Genomic DNA, 13,745 nt, shown 5'->3' with positions numbered 1-13,745 from the left:
CCCTCTTCCCTTCTTCCCAGATCCTTACAACTGCAAGCCAACTCCTAGCAAGACTCCATCACTGCCTCCACTCTAAACGTTTCATCTTTGAAGCCGTCTTTCCGAAACTCTCGGGGAGACAGGCGCCAAACCATTTCCTACCAACCTGTCTCTCATATAAATATTGGGGGGGGGTAAGAAAACTTGTTTAGGGGGTACGCTTGAGCACCGGACAGCCAGGGCTCGCCACTCACAACTTGCACAGACTCTAGCCTCTCCACCCCCAGGCGCCCCGACCTCCGACTCCCCAGAGAGGCTAGGAAATCACTAGCACATTCAGCCATCTCCCGAAGGCCACGCTTGCCCTCCCCCAACCCCGTTTCCAGCGCAGCCCGGGGTCAAAGCCCCAGGCGCTCCTAACTGCCCCGCACCCGGCGCTATGGCGGGGCCTCCGGGGCGGGTGGCCGAGACCTCCGGCCGGGAGCATTGTTTACCTCCCGCAACAAAAGCGCACCGAGCGTCCCGGGGTGGGGGGTCGCAGCGGGGAGCCAGCCCACCCCAGCGGTCGCGGGAGAGCCACGGACGCTGAGTCCCGGCTACGTCCAGCCCGCGCAGAGCGCCGCCTCCCGACCCCCTCAGGCCTCGGCGTCCGGGTCCTCGCTCCCGGCACCCCTGCCCTCTGCCCCTGCCCCAACTCACCGCTGGCCGGGTCACACTCCCAGGGCAGCGCACGGCCCCCAGCTCCACGCCTGCACCAGCCCTCGGGCAAACTTTCCAACTCGGGCTCGTCCCCACAACTTTGGAGCCCCGGGCCCCGGCGCGCGCGACGGGCGCGACGGGAGCGGGCGGGTCTGGGAGAACGCCTAAGGGCTCCCAGCACAGTCTAGGCCCAAACCCCCGAGGTGGGGAGAGGCTTCCCAAAGGTCCACAGAGGAGAGAGGCAGGTAGGGCTGCATGGCTTGGGCGGGGTATTGGGGTGTCCCGGGGGGGCAGACCCGGGAGTAGAGGGGCCAGCGGCAGCGCGCACAAAGCGGCGCCGGAGCAGACTGCGCGGCCACTCCCCGCCAGGTCAGCCCCCCGGAGCAGCAGTGTCTCCCCAGGACAGATCTCAGGGAGTGAAGCTGGGGCTCTGCCTTCGCTGGACCCTGCACAGTTGAGCGAGAGGCAAAACGCGAGCTGGATTAACCCAAACTGGAGCTGGACTCCCCTCTCGACCCCCCTTTCCCTCCCCCTCGTCCTCCTCCTCTCTCAACTCCTCTCTGTTTTTTAAGAGGTAGAGAGGTGTCAAGCTTTGTCATTACCTTTTTTCCCAGGGGAGCTTTAGAAAAAGTTTTTAGGATCTCCAAAGTGCATGTTTACAGATGCATGAAGAAGGGGCCAGGTCAGAGATGACACCATTGAGCAATATCTAAGTCGCCAGCAACGGAAAACCGCCCTCAACACCAAAAAGAGAAACCAGATGGGGACTGTGTTCCTTGACTCTGCGCTGGATGTCTGCAAAGGTCATCATAATGTTCTGTTAGTTATTTGGCGCTGGACCTCAGTGGCGGTCATACTCACTTTATGAATGAAGAAATGAAAGGGCCGGAAAAGCTAAGTTTTCCACGTGAGGAGGAGTAACCAGTGGCATTATGCCAGAATTAAGACTCACTATGGCATCTGAATTTTTCTCCAAATGTTTTATGGTTGTTGCTTCTTCCAGCAGTCATTACACAGGCGAGGGAATCCAGAACTTTAATAGGGTCACTGTGATAAGAGAAATGCTGGTTCATGGAACCTTCATTCCTTCCAGGTCAAACTTCAGCTGAAAAGAAGATTCAGTCCCTTATTGCCTTTCACACCATTCTACCCACATTCTGCACTTGGATTTTATATTATTTTATTTTTTGAGACAGAGTCTCACTCCATCACCAGGCGCCAGGCTGCAGAGCAGTGGCATGAACTTGGCTCACTGCAACCTCCGCCTCCTGGGTTCAGGCAATTCTCCTGCCTCAGCCTCCCGAGTAGCTGGGACTACAGGCAGGCGCCACCATGCCCAGCTAATTTTTTTGTATTTTTAGTAGAGACAGACAGAGTTTCACCATGTTGGTCAGGATGGTCTCAATCTCTTGACCTCGTGATCCGCCCGCCTCTGCCTCCCAAAGTGCTGGGATTACAGGCATGAGCCACCGCGCCCGGCCTGGATTTTATTCTTATACACGTGTTATAAGCATAATCAGGCTGTTCTGAGAGATTCCTAAACTTTTAACCTTCCTCGATGATTGATTAATACAAATGTATTCTTGCACTATTATCTAGGCATATAGAATGAATAAAGTTTGCCTCCTACTCAGAAGGAACAGAGATTCCAGGCTGGCAAGCAGAGCAAACTGACTGCACTAGTGTTTTCAATGCCACAATCAGACAAAGTACTTTGGCTGGATAAAATCGGAAATATGGCATTTGAAATAAATCTTTTTTTTTTTTTTTTTTTTGTACGTTTAGAAACGGGGTGTCTCCATGTTGTTCAGGCTGGTCTTGAACTCCCGACCTCAGGTGATCCACCTGCCTCAGCCTCCCAAAGTACTGGGATTACAGGCAAGAGTTAACGCATCTGCCCTTTTTTTTTTCTTTTCTTTTTTTTCTTTCTTTCTTTCTTTTTTTTTTCTTTCTTTCTTTTTTTTTTTTTTTTTTTTTTTGAGCTTGTTGCCTAGGCTGGAGTGCTGTGGTGCGATTTCAGCTCATTGCAACCTCTTCTCCCAGGTTCAAGTGATTTTCTTGGCTCAGCGTCCTGAGTAACTGGAATTACAGACACCTGCCACCATGCCCAGCTAATTTTTGTATTTTCAGTAGAGACGGGGTTTCACCATCTTGCCAGGCTTCTCTCCAACTCCTGACCTCAGGTGATCTGCCCGCCTCAGCCTTCCAAAGTGCTGGGATTACAGGCATAAGACACCCCATGCCCGGCCTGTAATAAATCCTATACAACCATTGGTGGTTTAGTGATTAGCATAGCTGCCTTCCATGAAATGAATCTTTTTTTTTTTTTTTTTCTTCTGAGACGGAGTTTCGCTCTTGTTACCCAGGCTGGAGTGCAATGGCGCGATCTCGGCTCACCGCAACCTCGCCTCCTGGGTTCAGGCAATTCTCCTGCCTCAGCCTCCTGAGTAGCTGGGATTACAGGCACGCGCCACCATGCCCGGCTAATTTTTTGTATGTTTAGTAGAGACGGGGTTTCACCATGTTGACCAGGTTGGTCTCCATCTCTCCACCTTGTGATCCACCCGCCTTGGCCTCCCAAAGTGCTGGGATTACAGGCTTGAGCCACCGCGCCCGGCCCGAAAAAAATCTTTTTTTTTTTTTTTTTTTTTTTTTTGAGACGGAGTTTCGCTCTTGTTACCCAGGCTGGAGTGCAATGACGCGATCTCGGCTCACCGCAACCTCCGCCTCCTGGGCTCAGGCAATTCTCCTGCCTCAGGCTCCTGAGTAGCTGGGATTACAGGCACGTGCCACCATGCCCAGCTAATTTTTTGTATCTTTAGTAGAGACGGGGTTTCACCATGTTGACCAGGATGGTCTTGATCTCTCGACCTCGTGATCCACCCGCCTCAGCCTCCCAAAGTGCTGGGATTACAGGCTTGAGCCACCGCGCCCGGCTCCGAAATAAATCTTATAAACAAAAATTGACCCTTCTGAGTCAATGCTTTGAAAAGCTTACTTGTTAATACCTTATTGGAAACATTCTACCTAGATAAAAAGAAAGAAATGTAGAGAGAGTTTGACTTCAAAACTTCATTTTCAAGGCTGAGCACAAACCTGTAATCCTAATACTTTGAGAGGTTAGGGCAAGAGGACTGTTTGAGCCCAGGAGTTTCAGGTTGCAGTGAGCTTTGTAAAGCCACTGCACTTCAGCTTGGGTGACAGGGCGAGACATTGCTTAAAAAAAAAAAAAAAAAAAAAAAATCTTAGGCCGGGCGTGGTGGCTCAAGCCTGTAATCCCAGCACTTTGGGAGGCCGAGGCGGGTGGATCACGAGGTCCAGAGATCGAGACCATCCTGGTCAACATGGTGAAACCCCGTCTCTACTAAAAATACAAAAAATTAGCTGGTCATTGTGGCGCGTGCCTGTAATCCCAGCTACTTAGGAGGCTGAGGCAGGAGAATTGCCTGAGCCCAGGAGGCGGAGGTTGCGGTGAGCCGAGATCACGCCATTGCACTGCAGCCTGGGTAACAAGAGCGAAACTCCGTCTCGAAAAAAAAAAATCTTGACTTTTAGGTGGGCATAGTAGTGTGCACCAACCCAGCTACTCAGAAGGCTGAGGCAAGAGGATCACTTGAGCCCAGGAGTTTGAGGCCATCTGGGCAACCATAGCAAGACCCATCTCCCTGCCTCCCCAAAAAAACAAACAAAAAAACCCCCATCATTTTCATGAAGAACAAAAGGAAAAGGACTATCATAAAATGTCGATATCCTGGCTTTTGTCAGTTAACTAAATTAACTTTAAAATGTATTGAAATAGAAAAATCATACACCTGTGTAGAAAGATGTCTGTGGTAACACTCATTCCCCTCATTCCACAAATGTGCCTTCAGTCCCTACTCAGTGCCAGACACAGTTCCAAACTTGGGGAAACAGAAATGAGCAAATGGAAACCTCCGTCCTTGTGGAGCTTGCATTCCATTGTAGTGTAGGAGTCCGGAGACAGAAAATAAAGAAAATAAATGAGCAGAATACATAGTGTATCAGATAGTGATAGCACCAGGATAAAGGTGGAGGCGGGGGGAAAGGCAGGGAAGGGGACAGAAAATGCTGGGGAAGGTTGCAATTAAAACAAAAAAATAGCCGGGATCGGTGGCTCAAGCCTGTAATCCCAGCACTTTGGGAGGCCGAGGCGGGTGAATCACAAGGTCAAGAGATTGAGACCATCCTGGTCAACATAGTGAAACCCCGTCTCTACTAAAAATACAAAAAAGGGCCGGGCGCGGTGGCTCAAGCCTGTAATCCCAGCACTTTGGGAGGCTGAGGCGGGTGGATCACGAGGTCGAGAGATCGAGACCATGCTGGTCAACATGGTGAAACCCCGTCTCTACTAAAGATACAAAAAATTAGCTGGGCATGGTGGCACATGCCTGTAATCCCAGCTACTCAGGAGGCTGAGGCAGGAGAATTGCCTGAACCCAGGAGGCGGAGGTTGCGGTGAGCCGAGATCGCGCCATTGCACTCCAGCCTGGGTAACAAGAGCGAAACTCCATCTCAAAAAAAAAAAAAAAAAAAAAAAAAAAAATACAAAAAATTAGCTGGGCATGGTTGTGCGTGCCTGTAATCCCAGCTACTCAGGAGGCTGAGGCAGGAGAATTGCCTGAACCCAGGAGGCGGAGGTTGCAGTGAGCTGAGATCGCGCCATTGCACTCCAGCCTGGGTAACAAGAGCAAAACTCCGGCTCAAAAAAAAAAAAAAAAAAAATATTAGCTGGGCATGGTGGCACATGCCTGTAATCCCAGCTACTCAGGAGGCTGAGGCAGGAGAATTGCTTGAACTCAGGAGGTGGAGGTTGCAGTGAGCCGAGATCGCGCCATTGCACTCCAGCCTGGGTAACAAGAGCGAAACTCCATCTCAAAAAAAAAAAAAAAAAAAAAAAAAATAGGCCGGGCGCGGTGGCTCAAGCCTGTAATCCCAGCACTTTGGGAGGCCGAGGTGGGTGGATCACAAGGTCGAGAGATCGAGACCATCCTGGTCAACATGGTGAAACCCCGTCTCTACTAAAGATACAAAAAATTAGCTGGGCATGGTGGCACGTGCCTATAATCCCAGCTACTCAGGAGGCTGAGGCAGGAGAATTGCCTGAACCTAGGAGGCGGAGGTTGCGGTGAGCCGAGATCGTGCCATTGCACTCCAGCCTGGGTAACAAGGGCGAAACTCCGTCTCAAAAAAAAACAAAAACAAAAACAAAACAACAACAACAAAAAAAAATAGGGCGCGGTGGCTCAAGCTTGTAATCCCAGCACTTTGGGAGGCTGAGGTGGGTGGATCACGAGGTCAAGAGATCGAGACCAGCCTGAACAACATAGCGAAACCCCGTCTCCACTAAAAATGCAAAACTATTAGCCAGGCATGGTGGCAAGCACCTGTAATCCCAGCTACTCCAGAGGCTGAGGCAGGAAAATCGATTGAACCCAGGAGGAGGAGGTTGCAGTGAGCTGAGATCGTGCCATCGCACTCTAGCCTGGGCCATAGTGAGACTCCATCTCAAAAAAAAAAAGGGTGGGGGCAGTTTGCCCGAGCATGTGTGAAGAGAGACAGTGTGGAGGCCACAGGGGACTCGCCAGGATGAACAGCACCTTAGCTAAGATCGCAGAGATAATAAGCTGAGATGGCTCGAACGCAAAAGAACAAGGCCACAGCACATCACCTAGGGCTGCTTAAGGCTCCTCTTGCCAAGCTTCGTCGAGAACTCATTACTCCAGAGGATGGTGATGGTGGAGGTCCAGGAGAAGGTTTTGATGTGGCCAAGACAGGTGATGCTCGAATTTAATTTGTTGGTTTTCCATCTGTGGGGAAGTCAACACTGCTCAGTAACCTGGCAGGGGTGTATTCTGAGATAGCAGCCTATGAATTCACTACTCTGACCACCGTGCCTGGTGTCATCAGATACAAAGGTGCCAAGATCCAGCTCCTGGATCTCCCAAGTATCATTGAAGATGCCAAGGATGGGAAAGGTAGAGGTCGTCAAGTCATTGCAGTGGCCCGAACCTGTAACTTGATCCTGATTGTTTTGGCTGTCCTGAAACCCTGGGGACATAGGAAGATAATTGAAAATGAGCGCCGGGCCCGGTGGCTCAAGCCTGTAATCCCAGCACTTTGGGAGGCCGAGGCGGGTGGATCACGAGGTCGAGAGATCGAGACCATCCTGGTCAACATGGTGAAACCCCGTCTCTACTAAAAGTGCAAAAAATTAGCTGGGCATGGTGGCACGTGCCTGTAATCCCAGCTACTCGGGAGGCTGAGGCAGGAGAATTGCCTGAACCCAGGAGGCGGAGGTTGCGGTGAGCCGAGATCGCGCCATTGCACTCCAGCCTGGGTAACAAGAGCGAAACTCCGTCTCAAAAAAAAAAAAAAAAAAAGAAAAGAAAATGAACTGGGGTGTGGGTGAGAAGGGAAAAAAAAGAAAATGAACTGGAAGGCTTTGGCATTCGCTTGAACAGCAAACCCCGCAACATTGACTTTAAGAAGAATGAGCCGGGCGCGGTGGCTCAAGCCTGTAATCCCAGCACTTTGGGAGGCCGAGGCGGGTGGATCACGAGGTCAAGAGATCGAGACCATCCTGGTCAACATGGTGAAACCCCGTCTCTACTAAAAATACAAAAAAATTAGCTGGGCACGGTGGCGCGTGCCTGTAATCCCAGCTACTCAGGAGGCTGAGGCAGGAGAATTGCTTGAACCCAGGAGGTGGAGGTTGCAGTGAGCCGAGATCGCGTCATTGCACTCCAGCCTGGGTAACAAGAGCGAAACTCCGTCTCAAAAAAAAAAAAAAAAAAAAAGAAGAATGACAAGGGAGGCATTAATTTCACAGCCACTTGCCCCCAGAGTGAGCTGGATGCTGAAACTGTGAAAAGCATTCTGGCTGAATACAAGATTCATAATGCCGATGTGACTCTACGTAGTGATGATACAGCTGATGACCTCATTGATGTGGTGGAAGGAAACAGAGTTTATATTCTCTGTATCTATGTGTTAAATAAGATTGACCAAATTTCCACTGAGGAATTGGATATCATCTATAAGGTACCTCACTGTGTACCTATCTCTGTCCATCACCGTTGGAATTTTGACGACCTATTGGAAAAGATCTGGGACTATTTGAAACTAGTGAGAATTTACACCAAACCCAAAGGCCAGTTACCAGATTACACATCCCCAAAGGTGCTTCCTTATTCCAGGACCACAGAGGAGGATTTCTGCATGAAGATTCACAAAAATCTTATCAAAGAATTTAAATATGCTCTGATCTGGGGTCTCTCTGTGAAACACAATCCTCAGAAAGTGGGTAAAGACCATACGTTGGAGGACGAGGATGTCATTCAAATTGTGAAGAAGTGAAAACTTCCCCCTTTCCCATCTGCCAGGAGAAACACAACAGCCTTCCCCATGATCAAGCACCCTACCCCAGTTCTTTCTGACTTTGACAGTCACTAGATGAGGATCCAGGGGAGGGAGATGGGGGCACCCAAACTGGAACTTCATTTGTCATACCTTGGTGTCACTATGTATGTTGAACTGCATAAAAGACCTGGTAGGCTGGTCAGCTACAGGCAAAAGAAAAAAAAAAAGGATAAGTACCTTCCACTGGCCAAGTCTGGGACAATTTCAAGTTTGGTAAAGAGAATTATCTTGGAGAAACAAATTTGAGAGTCATCAGCATGTAGATGATATTAAAAAGCACATTAACGGCCAGGTGCAGTGGCTCACACCTATAATCCCAGCACTTTGGGAGGCCAAGGCCAGTGGATCACCTGAGGTCGGGAATTCAAGACCAGCCTGACCAACATGGTGAAATCCCATCTTTAAAAAATATATATGTATGTGTATATATATATATACGTATGTGTGTGTGTGTGTGTGTGTGTGTGTGTGTGTGTGTGTGTGTGTATATATATATATATATAATTTCACTCCTGTATGTAATCCCAGCACTTTGGATGTGGGCGGAACACCAGGTCAAGAGATAGGGACCTTCCAGGCCAACATGGCAAAACCCCATCTCTATTAAAAATAAAAAATTAAGGGGCCAGGCGTGGTGGCTCAAGCCTGTAATCCCAGCACTTTGGGAGGCCGAGGCGGGTGGATCACGAGGTCAAGAGATCGAGACCATCCTGGTCAACTTGGTGAAACCCCGTCTCTACTAAAAATACAAAAAATTAGCTGGGCATGGTGGCGCGTGCCTGTAATCCCAGCTACTCAGGAGGCTGAGGCAGGAGAATTGCCTGAACCCGGGAGGCGGAGGTTGCGGTGAGCCGAGATCGCGCCGTTGCACTCCAGCCTGGGTAACAAGAGCGAAACTCCATCTCAAAAAAAAAAAAAAAAATACAAAAATTAGCTGGGCGTGGTGGCACGTGCCTGTAATCCCAGCTACTTGGAAGGCTGAGGCAGCAGAATTGCTTGAACCTGGGGGGTGGAGGTTACAGCGAGCCGAGATCATGCCACTGCACTCCAGCCTGGCAACAGCACAAGACTCTGTCTCAAAAAATTTACATATATATAAAAGGCAGGGCATAGTAGCTCAGGCCTGTAATCCCAGCACTTTGGGAGGCCGAGGTGGGTGGATCATGAGGTCAGGAGATCGAGACCAGCCTCACCAATGTGGTGAAACCTGTCTCTACTAAAAATACAAAAAAATTAGCCAGGTGTGGTGGTGAGTGCCTGTAGTCAAAGCTACTCAAGAGGCTGAGGCAGGAGAATTGCTTGAACCCGGGAGGCAGAGGTTGCAGTGAGCCAAGATTGAGCCTTGGGCGACAGAGTGAGACTCCATCTCAGAAAAAAAAAAAAAAAAAAAGAAAAGAAAAAAAGTAAAAGAGAAAAGACCCATCCGAGTCATGGCACCAAAAAAAGAAAAAAGAAAAAAAGACCCAAGGTAATGACCAGAGAACTACCAAAGAAGAGAACTTGCACTGAGCACCTATTCAAAAATTGGCATTTACTGGTCACAAATTAAGGGAAAAAAGTAGCTTTGTGCGGTGGCAGTATCATAGCCAATGAGGTTTGTTTGAGGCGTGATTATTCTACTTGAAAACTTTTCCCAATATCCTGCCATGAAGGCTTGAAATATAGTTGGCACTGGCAATTTTTGACAGTCTCTACTGAGACTGAATTATAAAAGAAAAAAAAGGAAAAGTTTTTTCTCTCTGCTCACACTGAACACAGCTCAGAATATTTATCAGATTTTTGGGGGTTTTCACACACACACACCAAAATTCTCCAGCAGATGCCAACTGGGTGTCCTATAAATCAATTCAATTCTGATGCTATCTGGAGCCTACAGGTAGGGGCTTAGTCCCACAAAATTGCTGCTATTTTGAGATGCCAGTTACAAGTCCCAAATGTGACCTGTGCTTCTGACTGATGATAAATCAGGGCTCCCACAAGCCCCCTTCTCGGGTTTGATGATTTGCTAGGATGGCTCACAGAACTCAGGGGAAATGCTCTGCTTGTGTTTACCAATGTATTATGAAGGACACAGATGATCACTGCAAGAAGCCATGCAAAGAGCATGGTTGTAAAAGGAGGTGTCACAAAGCTTCCGTGCCCTAACTGGGCACGCTGACCTCCCAGCAGCTCCAAGTGTTCAGCAACTCTGAAGCTCATCAAATTTCTTCATTCAAAAGTTTTAATAAAGAGTCATCTCCAGCACTACCTCCCTCCCCTACCCTCTCTGCATTTCCAATCCTCTAATCACCCGTTGACCAGCCCTAGCCTAAGGCTACTTTGGGTCCCCACCCTAAATCACCTTTTTAGCATAAACTCTGGAGTGATGACGGGGTTTGTTGTGAATAACTAAGACATTCCTTTTTTTTTTTTTTTTTTGAGACAGAGTTTTGCTCTTGTTACCCAGGCTGGAGTGCAATGGCGCGATCTCGGCTCACCGCAACCTCCGCCTCCTGGGTTCAGGCAATTCTCCTGCCTCAGCCTCCTGAGTAGCTGGGATTACAGGCACACACCACCATGCCCAGCTATTTTTTTTTTGTATTTTTAGTAGAGACGGGGTTTCACCATGTTGACCAAGATGGTCTCGATCTCTTGACCTTGTGATCCACCCGCCTCGGCCTCCCAAAGTGCTGGGATTACAGGCTTGAGCCACCGCGCCCGGCCTAGACTAAATATATTTCTTATCACAGTAGTTCACTCCTTACCAGAGGTCATTGGTGGTCAGAAGATTCCATGGAAAATTCCAGAAATTAACAATTGTTTTTTTGGGGACAGAGTCTTGCTCTGTCACCCAGGATGGAGTACAATGGTGCAAATTCAGCTCAGTGCAACTTCTGCCTCTGGATTCCAGCTACTCTCCTGCCTCAGCCTCCTGAGTAGCTGGGATTACAGGTGCCTGCAACCACATCTGGCTAATTTTTTTGTATTTTTAGTAGAGACCAGGTTTCAATATGTTGGCAAGGCTGGTCTCACACCCCTGACCTCATGATCTGCCCACTTCAGCCTCCCAAAGTGCTGGGATTACAGGCGTGAGCCACTGCGCCCAGTTTATTTCATTTTATTTCATTTAAGGGAGGGTCTTGCTCTGTCACCCAACCTGGAGTGCAGTGCAGTGGTACAATCTCAGCTCACTGCAGCTTCAAACTCATGGGCTCAAGCCATCCTCCTACTCAACCTCCCAAGTAGCCAAAACTACAAGCACACACCACCACACCGAACTATATATGTATACACACACACACACACACACACACACACACACACACACAGAGACATATATATTTTGTAGAGATGGGATCTCGATATGTTGCCCAAATCAGTCTTGAACACCTGTCCTCAAGGGATACCCCCACCTTAGCCTCCCAAACTGTTAAGATTACAGGCATGCCGGGCGCTGTGGCTCACGCCAGTAATCCCAGCTCTTAGGGAGGCAGAGGCGGGATGATAGCTTGAGCCCAGAGGTTCGAGACCTGCCTGGGCAATATAGCGAGACCCCGTTCTCCACAAAAAGGAAAAAAAAAAAAAGATTACAGGCATAAGCCACCATGCCTGGCCAGTTTTTGTGAAAAAATATAATAATACTTTCATGCCTGTAATCCAAGTACTTTGGAGGCCAAGGTGGGTGGATCACCTGAGGTCGGGAGTTCAAGACCGGCCTGACCAACATGGTGAAACCCTGTCTTTATTAAAAAAAAAAAAAAAAAAAAAGGAAAAGAAAAAAATATATAATAATACCGTATTACTCAAGCCAAAAGAAAAGATAAATCTGAGGCCGGGGGCAGTGGCTCACGCCTTTAATCCCAGCATTTTGGGAGGCCAAGGCAGGTGGATCACGAGGTCAAGAGATCAAGACCATTCAGGTCAACATAGTGAAACCCCGTCTCTACTAAAAATACAAAAAATCAGCCGGGCGGGGTGGCTCAAGCCTGTAATCCCAGCACTTTGGGAGGCCGAGGCGGGTGGATCACGAGGTCGAGAGATCGAGACCATCCTGGTCAACAAGGTGAAACCCCGTCTCTACTAAAAATACAAAAAATTAGCTGGGCGTGGTGGTGCGTGCCTGTAATCCCAGCTACTTAGGAGGCTGAGGCAGGAGAATTGCCTGAACCCAGGAGGCGGAGGTTGCAGTGAGCCGAGATCGCGCCATTGCACTCCAGCCTGGGTAACAAGAGCAAAACTCCGTCTCAAAAAAAAAAAAAAATACAAAAAATCAGGCCGGGCGCGGTGGCTCAAGCCTGTAATCCCAGCACTTTGGGAGGCCGAGGCCGGTGGATCACGAGGTCGAGTGATCGAGACCATCCTGGTCAACGTGGTGAAACCCCAGCTCTACTAAAAATACAAAAAACTAGCTGGGCATGGTGGTGCATGCCTGTAATCCCAGCTACTTAGGAGGCTGAGGCAGGAGAATTGCCTGAGCCCAGGAGGCGGAGGTTGCGGTGAGCCGAGATCGCGCCATGGCACTCCAACCTGGTAACAAGAGCAAAACTCCGTCTCAAAAAAAAAAAAAAAAAAAAAAGCCGGCCGGGCGCGGTGGCTCAAGCCTGTAATCCCAGCACTTTGGGAGGCTGAGGCGGGTGGATCACGAGGTTAATAGATCGAGACCATCCTGGTCAACACGGTGAAACCCCATCTCTACTAAAAACACAAAAAACTAGCTGGGCATGGTGGCGCGTGCCTGTAAGCCCAGCTACTCAGGCGGCTGAGGCAGGAGAATTGCCTGAACCCAGGAGGCGGAGGTTGCGGTGAGCCGAGATCGCGCCATCGCACTCCAGCCTGGGTAACAAGAGCGAAACTCCGTCTCAAAAAAAAAAAAAAAAAAAAAAAAAAGAATAACTTTATTTGAAATGGTAATTTGCTGACAAACCCCAAGTCTGGGAATGCCTCCAAAATGTCTAGTTGATATATTACTCTTTATATAGGATATCTATTTACTGTAAGTTTCACCCTTCCTTCAAATCAACCCTTGGTACATCATAGGTTTAACACCCTTAGCCACCGACACATTCCTTCCAGAGCACATTTACCTTTCCCCAAGCTGTAAGCCCTGGATCTGGGGGTTTGAGGTGAAGAGTTCTACTTGTCTTGTGGCTGTGCAAGACCATGCTCTGCCTGTGAGTTCCCCCAATAAGTCATTCTATACTGAAAAACTGGTTTTATGTGCCCCCTTCTTTAATTTCTCAGCTCTTTCTGCATTTGAGGGTGGCTTTGCATATACAGCCCTTGCATGAAACAAGTGGTGATCCAGCAAGGAGCCAGGAAACCAAAGCATGAGCAAGGAGAAAAAAGCATCCCTGGGGAAAGCATAGGGTGGTCCTCCTCATCTAAATGGAGTGTGCTGCCCATTTGCAAGATATCTGTGGACCATCATGTGTGTACAGAAAAACCACGAAAACCCCAGAGAGTCTAGAGTGCTTGTTTGTAAAAAGCCATATGACTCACCATGGTGAGAAAGGTCACTGAGCTGCTATGACAGTGAGTTGGCCACTGTTATGGTCTATGCCAGTGACCATGGGCCACAGGTAGCAGCTACAGCAAGTGTCTGACAGTTAGAAGAACTCTAATTAGAAAGGAATATAGGCCGGGTGCGG

The 13,745-nt window shown here is 48.9% G+C and overlaps 1 protein-coding gene, 1 non-coding gene and 1 pseudogene across 6 annotated transcripts in view; 2 read left to right on the top strand and 1 right to left on the bottom strand.

Annotated features, from left to right (window-relative positions):
* The window catches only part of TET1 (tet methylcytosine dioxygenase 1), a 167,094-nt gene extending 165,998 nt beyond the window's left edge, over nt 1–1,096 (bottom strand). For 3 of the 5 annotated variants that reach the window (XM_074382325.1, XM_074382326.1, XM_074382327.1), the window contains exon 1: nt 679–1,056. The gene's annotated coding sequence lies outside the window, so the exon portion shown is untranslated. Of the gene's footprint in view, nt 1–678 lie in introns of all 5 variants that reach the window. The other 2 variants (XM_074382324.1, XM_039478295.2) reach the window with 1 other exon arrangement.
* A 5,189-nt stretch (nt 1,097–6,285) lies between these two features.
* On the top strand, nt 6,286–8,057 carry LOC101053324 (developmentally-regulated GTP-binding protein 1-like; annotated as a pseudogene).
* A 1,621-nt stretch (nt 8,058–9,678) lies between these two features.
* Nucleotides 9,679–9,818, top strand: LOC120367518 (U4 spliceosomal RNA). Its single transcript, XR_005581888.1, has one exon. It is a non-coding gene; the product is annotated as a U4 spliceosomal RNA (small nuclear RNA).
* The last annotated feature ends 3,927 nt before the right edge of the window (nt 9,819–13,745 follow it).

The sequence above is a fragment of the Saimiri boliviensis genome, chromosome 12 (genome assembly GCF_048565385.1).
Source record: "Saimiri boliviensis isolate mSaiBol1 chromosome 12, mSaiBol1.pri, whole genome shotgun sequence".
In the NCBI taxonomy this organism is placed as follows: Eukaryota; Metazoa; Chordata; class Mammalia; order Primates; family Cebidae; genus Saimiri; species Saimiri boliviensis.
Note: the sequence above shows the minus strand (reverse complement) of the source record. Positions and strands in the feature narration are given on the sequence as shown.